An 8,381-nucleotide genomic window follows, 5' to 3' on the forward strand; every position below is an offset into this window, starting at 1 on the left:
CCCGAACCCCGACTCGAATCGCGTCGAGCCTTAACCGCCTCCATTTTTTTTTTTCGCTCGACTCATGTAATCGCACTCGCCTTGATTCTGAGTGGCCCGAGTCACTTACGTGATCCAAAACTGGGTAACTTTTTCTTTTTTCTTTTTTTTGTCAAGTCCCAAAGTTTTGAACTCGAATAGAGTCGGATGCCCCGACTCGAGTCGTCTCCAAATTTTTCGCACGACTCATGTCACCGTGCTCGACTTGATTCTAAGTGCCCCGAGCCGTGTACATGATCCAAAAGCGGTTAACTTTTTCTTTTTGGTTAACGCCCAAAGTTTTCAACCCGACCCGCCTCGGCAACCTCGACTCGAAGCGCCTCGAGCCTTAATGGCCTCCAATGTTTTTGCACGGCTCATGCCACCATCGACTTTTCGCTCGAATCATGTCACCCAGGGCACCTCGATGCTACGTGAGGCGAGCCCTATGCGCGATCCAAAACCGAGTAACGTTTTTTTTTGAACTCCCAAAATTTCATTCTTTTTTGCCTTACGAGGCCTATCATGATCTCTTTTTATAAAGAAAATTCTCAAATCGGATTGTTTCGGCTACCCTACCTCGAATCTGGCTAGCTAGGCGTAACACCTCGAGTCGGCTCGGCAATACGTGAACTAAAACTTGTGCGTGATCCAAAAGCGGGTAACTTGTTTTTTTTTTTTTTTTTTTTGTAATGCCCAAAATTTAGCGCTTTTCGCTGTACAGGGCCTCCCATGATTTTTTTTGTTTTGTTTTTTTTTTTTTCCCCTCGCAGACCCACTCTGGCGACCCAGTCGGGTCGCCCGAGGCTGGGGCGACGGAGATGGGTTGACCTAGTCGGGTGACCCAAGTTGGGTCGACCCAGGCGTGCGATCCTGGCTGGGGACAGCAAGTCGATTCTATAAGTTTGCTTGCCAATTTTGCTAGCCAGGTCGGCTCACCAAGTCATCTAACCATGTGGTCTTTGCCAAATCAAGAATTGACTCTTTAAGTCCACTCACAGCTCGTTGCCCCGCCGAGTTGCTTCTCTAAGCCCACTCACCATGTCAGCTCACCAAGTCGGTTGTTCAAGTACGTTGCCAAGTCAACTCTTTAAGTTCGCTCACCAGGTCAGCCCGCCCAAGTCGCCTCTTTAAGTTCGTTCGCCAGGTCGGCCCGCCCAAGTCGCATCAGCGGGCTAACTCGCCGAGTCACCTCACGAAGTTGACTCTTTAAGTGCGCTCACCAAGTCAGCTCACCAAGTCGACTCACCATCTCGCCTCGATAAGTTGGCTTGCTGAGTTACCCCACCAAGTCGTCGCCTCTTTAAGCCCGCTCACCGTGTCAGCTCGTCAGGTCGGCTCACCAAGTCGACTAATCAAGTAGGCCCACCAAGTCGCCTCAAGGATAGCTCCTCACCATGAGTCGCCTCACCATGTTGACTCTTTGAGCCCGCTCGCCAGGTCGCCTCACCAAGTCGACTCGAGTACGTTGCCAAGTCGACTCTTTAAGTTCGCTCGCCATGTCGACTCGCCAAGTCAGCTCACCATGTCATCTCAACGAACCAACTCGCCGAGTCGCCTCACCACATCGGCTCTCTAATACCGCTCGCCAAGTCGCCCCACCAACTCGCCCCGTTAGGCCCACTCTCACCAAGTGGACTCTTTAAGTCTGCTCATAAAGTCTAGCCACCAAGTACTCTCACCAAGTCGACTCTTTAAGTCCTTTCGTCGAGTCACCCCACCAAGTACTCTCACCAAGTTAACTCTTTAGGTCCGTTCATAGAGTCACCCCACCAAGTCGACCCTTCAAGTGGGTTCATCAAGTCACCCCACCAAGTTGACTCTTTAAGTTCATTCATCAAGCCACCCCGCCAGGTCAGCCCACAAATTACTCTCACCGAGTCGACTCTTTAAGTTCGTTCATCAAGTCACCCCGCCAGGTCGGCCCACCAAGTGGACTCTTTAAGTTCGTTCATGAAGTCACTCTGCCAAGTCGGCCCACCAGGTCGACTCTTTAAGTTCGTTCATCAAGTCACCCCGCCAGGTCAGCCCACCAACTGCTCTCACCAAGTCGACTCTTTAAGTTTGCTCACCAAGTCACCCCGCCAGGTCGGCCCACCAAGTACTCTCACCAGGTCGACTCTTTAGGTTTGTTCATCAGGTCACCCCACCGAGTACTCTCACCAAGTCGACTCTTTAAGTTCGTTCATCAAGTCGCCCCGCCAGGTCGGCCCACCAAGTACTCTCACCAAGTCGACCCTTTAAGTTCGGTCATCAACTCACCCCGCCAGGTCGGCCCACCACGTACTCTCACAAAGTCGACTCTTTAGGTTCGTTCATCAATTCGCCCCGCCAGCTCGGCCCACCAAGTTCTCTCACCAGGTCGACTCTTTAAGTTCGTTCATCAAGTCACCCCGCCAGTTCGACCCACCAAGTACTCTCCCAAAGTCGACTCTCTAAGTTCGTTCATCAAGTCACCCTGCCAGGTCAGCCCACCAAGTACTCTCACCAAGTCACCCTGCTAGCTCGACCCACCAAGTCGACTCTCTAAGTCCGTTCATCAAGTCACCCCGCCAGGTCGGCCCACCAAGTCGAATCTTTAAGTCCGTTCATCAAGTCACGTGACCAGGTCAGCCCACCGAGTACTCTCGCCAAGTCGACTCTTTAAGTTTGTTCATCAAGTCACCCGGCCAGGTCGGCCCACCAAGTCACCAAGTACTCTCACCAAGTCGACTCTCTAAGTCCGTTCATCAAGTCACCCCGCCAGGTCGGCCCACCAAGTCAAATCTTTAAGTCCGTTCATCAAGTCACCCCACCAAGTACTCTAACCAAGTCGATTCTTCGAGTGCGTTCATCAAGTCACCCGACCAACTACTCTCACCAAGTTGACTCTTTAACTATGTTCATCAAGTCACCCCACCAAGCACTCTCACCACGTCAACTCTTTAGGTCCGTTCATAAAGTCACCCCACCAGGTCGACCCTTCAAGTGCGTTCATCAAGTCACCCCACCAAGTACTCTCACCAATTCGACTCTTTAAGTCTTTTCATCAAGTCACCACACCAATTACTCTCACCAAGTCAACTCTTTAGGACCGTTCATCAAATCACCTCGCCAAGTCGACCCTTGAAGTCCGTTCATCAAGTCACCCCACCAAGTCGACTCTTTAAGTCAGTTCACGAAGTCACCCAACCAGGTCGGCCCACCAAGGACTCTCACCAAGTCGACTCTCTAAGTCTGTTCATCAGGTCACCCCACCGAGTACTCTCACCAAGTCAACTCTTTAGGTCCGTTCATCGAGTCACCCCGCAAAGTCGACCCTCTAAGTTCGTTCATCGAGTCACCCCGCCAAGTCGACTCTTTAAGTCCTTTCATCAAGTCACCCCGCCAAGCTGACTCTCTAAGTGCGTTCATCAAGTCACCAGAACAACTACTCTCACCAAGTCGACTCTATAAGTCCGTTCATCAAGTCGGCCCACCAAGCACTCCCACCAAGTCGACTCTTTAAGTCCGTTCATCAGTTCACCCCGCCAAGTACTCTCACCAAGTCAACTCTTTAGGTCCGTTCATCGAGTCACCCCGCCAAGTCGACCCTTTAAGTCCGTTCATCAAGTCGCCCCACCGAGTTGCTTCTCTAAGCCCACTCACCATGTCAGCTCACCAAGTCGGTTGTTCAAGTACGTTGCCAAGTCAACTCTTTAATTTCGCTCACCAGGTCAGCCCGCCCAAGTCGCCTCTTTAAGTTCGTTCGCCAGGTCGGCCCGCCCAAGTCGCATCAGCGGGCTAACTCGCCGAGTCACCTCACGAAGTTGACTCTTTAAGTGCGCTCACCAAGTCAGCTCACCAAGTCGACTCACCATCTCGCCTCGATAAGTTGGCTTGCCGAGTTACCCCACCAAGTCGTCGCCTCTTTAAGCCTGCTCACCATGTCAGCTCGTCAGGTCGGCTCACCAAGTCGACTAATCAAGTAGGCCCACCAAGTCGCCTCAAGGATAGCTCCTCACCATGAGTCGCCTCACCATGTTGACTCTTTGAGCCCGCTCACCAGGTCGCCTCACCAAGTCGACTCGAGTACGTTGCCAAGTCGACTCTTTAAGTTCGCTTGCGAGGTCGACTCGCCAAGTCAGCTCACCATGTCATCTCAACGAACCAACTCGCCGAGTCGCCTCACCACGTCGGCTCTCTAATACCGCTCGCCAAGTCGCCCCACCAACTCGCCCCGTTAGGCCCACTCTCACCAAGTGGACTCTTTAAGTCTGCTCATAAAGTCGATCCACCAAGTACTCTCACCAAGTCGACTCTTTAAGTCCTTTGGTCGAGTCACCCCACCAAGTACTCTCACCAAGTCAACTCTTTAGGTCCATTCATAGAGTCACCCCACCAAGTCGACCCTTCAAGTGGGTTCATCAAGTCACCCCACCAAGTCGACTCTTTAAGTTCATTCATCAAGCCACCCCGCCAGGTCAGCCCACAAATTACTCTCACCGAGTCGACTCTTTAAGTTCGTTCATCAAGTCACCCCGCCAGGTCGGCCCACCAAGTGGACTCTTTAAGTTCGTTCATGAAGTCACTCTGCCAAGTCGGCCCACCAGGTCGACTCTTTAAGTTCGTTCATCAAGTCACCCCGCCAGGTCAGCCCACCAACTGCTCTCACCAAGTCGACTCTTTAAGTTTGCTCACCAAGTCACCCCGCCAGGTCGGCCCACCAAGTACTCTCACCAGGTCGACTCTTTAGGTTTGTTCATCAGGTCAACCCACCGAGTACTCTCACCAAGTCGACTCTTTAAGTTCGTTCATCAAGTCGCCCCGCCAGGTCGGCCCACCAAGTACTCTCACCAAGTCGACCCTTTAAGTTCGGTCATCAACTCACCCCGCCAGGTCGGCCCACCACGTACTCTCACAAAGTCGACTCTTTAGGTTCGTTCATCAATTCGCCCCGCCAGCTCGGCCCACCAAGTTCTCTCACCAGGTCGACTCTTTAAGTTCGTTCATCAAGTCACCCCGCCAGTTCGACCCACCAAGTACTCTCCCAAAGTCGACTCTCTAAGTTCGTTCATCAAGTCACCCTGCCAGGTCAGCCCACCAAGTACTCTCACCAAGTCACCCTGCTAGCTCGACCCACCAAGTCGACTCTCTAAGTCCGTTCATCAAGTCACCCCGCCAGGTCGGCCCACCAACTCGAATCTTTAAGTCCGTTCATCAAGTCACGTGACCAGGTCAGCCCACCGAGTACTCTCGCCAAGTCGACTCTTTAAGTTTGTTCATCAAGTCACCCGGCCAGGTCGGCCCACCAAGTCACCAAGTACTCTCACCAAGTCGACTCTCTAAGTCCGTTCATCAAGTCACCCCGCCAGGTCGGCCCACCAAGTCGAATCTTTAAGTCCGTTCATCAAGTCACCCCACCAAGTACTCTAACCAAGTCGATTCTTCGAGTGCGTTCATCAAGTCACCCGACCAACTACTCTCACCAAGTCGACTCTTTAACTATGTTCATCAAGTCACCCCACCAAGCACTCTCACCACGTCAACTCTTTAGGTCCGTTCATAAAGTCACCCCACCAGGTCGACCCTTCAAGTGCGTTCATCAAGTCACCCCACCAAGTACTCTCACCAATTCGACTCTTTAAGTCTTTTCATCAAGTCACCACACCAAGTACTCTCACCAAGTCAACTCTTTAGGACCGTTCATCAAGTCACCTCGCCAAGTCGACCCTTGAAGTCCGTTCATCAAGTCACCCCACCAAGTCGACTCTTTAAGTCAGTTCACGAAGTCACCCAACCAGGTCGGCCCACCAAGGACTCTCACCAAGTCGACTCTCTAAGTCTGTTCATCAGGTCACCCCACCGAGTACTCTCACCAAGTCAACTCTTTAGGTCCGTTCATCGAGTCACCCCGCAAAGTCGACCCTCTAAGTTCATTCATCGAGTCACCCTGCCAAGTCGACTCTTTAAGTCCTTTCATCAAGTCACCCCACCAAGCCGACTCTCTAAGTGCGTTCATCAAGTCACCAGAACAACTACTCTCACCAAGTCGACTCTATAAGTCCGTTCATCAAGTCGGCCCACCAAGCACTCCCACCAAGTCGACTCTTTAAGTCCGTTCATCAGTTCACCCCGCCAAGTACTCTCACCAAGTCAACTCTTTAGGTCCGTTCATCGAGTCACCCCGCCAAGTCGACCCTTTAAGTCCATTCATCAAGTCGCCCCGCCGAGTTGCTTCTCTAAGCCCACTCACCATGTCAGCTCACCAAGTCGGTTGTTCAAGTACGTTGCCAAGTCAACTCTTTAAGTTCGCTCACCAGGTCAGCCCGCCCAAGTCGCCTCTTTAAGTTCGTTCGCCAGGTCGGCCCGCCCAAGTCGCATCAGCGGGCTAACTCGCCGAGTCACCTCATGAAGTTGACTCTTTAAGTGCGCTCACCAAGTCAGCTCACCAAGTCGACTCACCATCTCGCCTCGATAAGTTGGCTTGCTGAGTTACCCCACCAAGTCGTCGCCTCTTTAAGCCCGCTCACCATGTCAGCTCGTCAGGTCGGCTCACCAAGTCGACTAATCAAGTAGGCCCAACAAGTCGCCTCAAGGATAGCTCCTCACCATGAGTCGCCTCACCATGTTGACTCTTTGAGCCCGCTCACCAGGTCGCCTCACCAAGTCGACTCGAGTACGTTGCCAAGTCGACTCTTTAAGTTCGCTTGCCAGGTCGACTCGCCAAGTCAGCTCACCATGTCATCTCAACGAACCAACTCGCCGAGTCGCCTCACCACGTCGGCTCTCTAATACCGCTCGCCAAGTCGCCCCACGAACTCGCCCCGTTAGGCCCACTCTCACCAAGTGGACTCTTTAAGTCTGCTCATAAAGTCGATCCACCAAGTACTCTCACCAAGTCGACTCTTTAAGTCGTTTGGTCGAGTCACCCCACCAAGTACTCTCACCAAGTCAACTCTTTAGGTCCGTTCATAGAGTCACCCCACCAAGTCGACCCTTCAAGTGGGTTCATCAAGTCACCCCACCAAGTCGACTCATTAAGTTCATTCATCAAGCCACCCCGCCAGGTCAGCCCACAAATTACTCTCACCGAGTCGACTCTTTAAGTTCGTTCATCAAGTCACCCCGCCAGGTCGGCCCACCAAGTGGACTCTTTAAGTTCGTTCATGAAGTCACTCTGCCAAGTCGGCCCACCAGGTCGACTCTTTAAGTTCGTTCATCAAGTCACCCCGCCAGGTCAGCCCACCAACTGCTCTCACCAAGTCGACTCTTTAAGTTTGCTCACCAAGTCACCCCGCCAGGTCGGCCCACCAAGTACTCTCACCAGGTCGACTCTTTAGGTTTGTTCATCAGGTCACCCCACCGAGTACTCTCACCAAGTCGACTCTTTAAGTTCGTTCATCAAGTCGCCCTGCCAGGTCGGCCCACCAAGTACTCTCACCAAGTCGACCCTTTAAGTTCGGTCATCAACTCACCTCGCTAGGTCAGCCCACCACGTACTCTCACAAAGTCGACTCTTTAGGTTCGTTCATCAATTCGCCCCGCCAGCTCGGCCCACCAAGTTCTCTCACCAGGTCGACTCTTTAAGTTCGTTCATCAAGTCACCCCGCCAGTTCGACCCACCAAGTACTCTCACAAAGTCGACTCTCTAAGATCGTTCATCAAGTCACCCTGCCAGGTCAGCCCACCAAGTACTCTCACCAAGTCACCCCGCTAGCTCGACCCACCAAGTCGACTCTCTAAGTCCGTTCATCAAGTCACCCCGCCAGGTCGGCCCACCAAGTCAAATCTTTAAGTCCGTTCATCAAGTCACGTGACCAGGTCAGCCCACCGAGTACTCTCGCCAAGTCGACTCTTTAAGTTTGTTCATCAAGTCACCCGGCCAGGTCGGCCCACCAAGTCACCAAGTACTCTCACCAAGTCGACTCTCTAAGTCCGTTCATCAAGTCACCCCGCCAGGTCGACCCACCAAGTCGAATCTTTAAGTCCGTTCATCAAGTCACCCCACCAAGTACTCTAACCAAGTCGATTCTTCGAGTGCGTTCATCAAGTCACCCGACCAACTACTCTCACCAAGTCGACTCTTTAACTATGTTCATCAAGTCACCCCACCAAGCACTCTCACCACGTCAACTCTTTAGGTCCGTTCATAAAATCACCCCACCAGGTCGACCCTTCAAGTGCGTTCATCAAGTCACCCCACCAAGTACTCTCACCAATTCGACTCTTTAAGTCTTTTCATCAAGTCACCACACCAAGTACTCTCACCAAGTCAACTCTTTAGGACCGTTCATCAAGTCACCTCGCCAAGTCGACCCTTGAAGTTCGTTCATCAAGTCACCCCACCAAGTCGACTCTTTAAGTCAGTTCACGAAGTCACCCAACCAGGTCGGCCCACCAAG

This window comes from Cupressus sempervirens, chromosome 2, assembly GCF_028749045.1.
Source record: "Cupressus sempervirens isolate cs-2001-9-10 chromosome 2, ASM2874904v1, whole genome shotgun sequence".
In the NCBI taxonomy this organism is placed as follows: domain Eukaryota; kingdom Viridiplantae; phylum Streptophyta; class Pinopsida; order Cupressales; family Cupressaceae; genus Cupressus; species Cupressus sempervirens.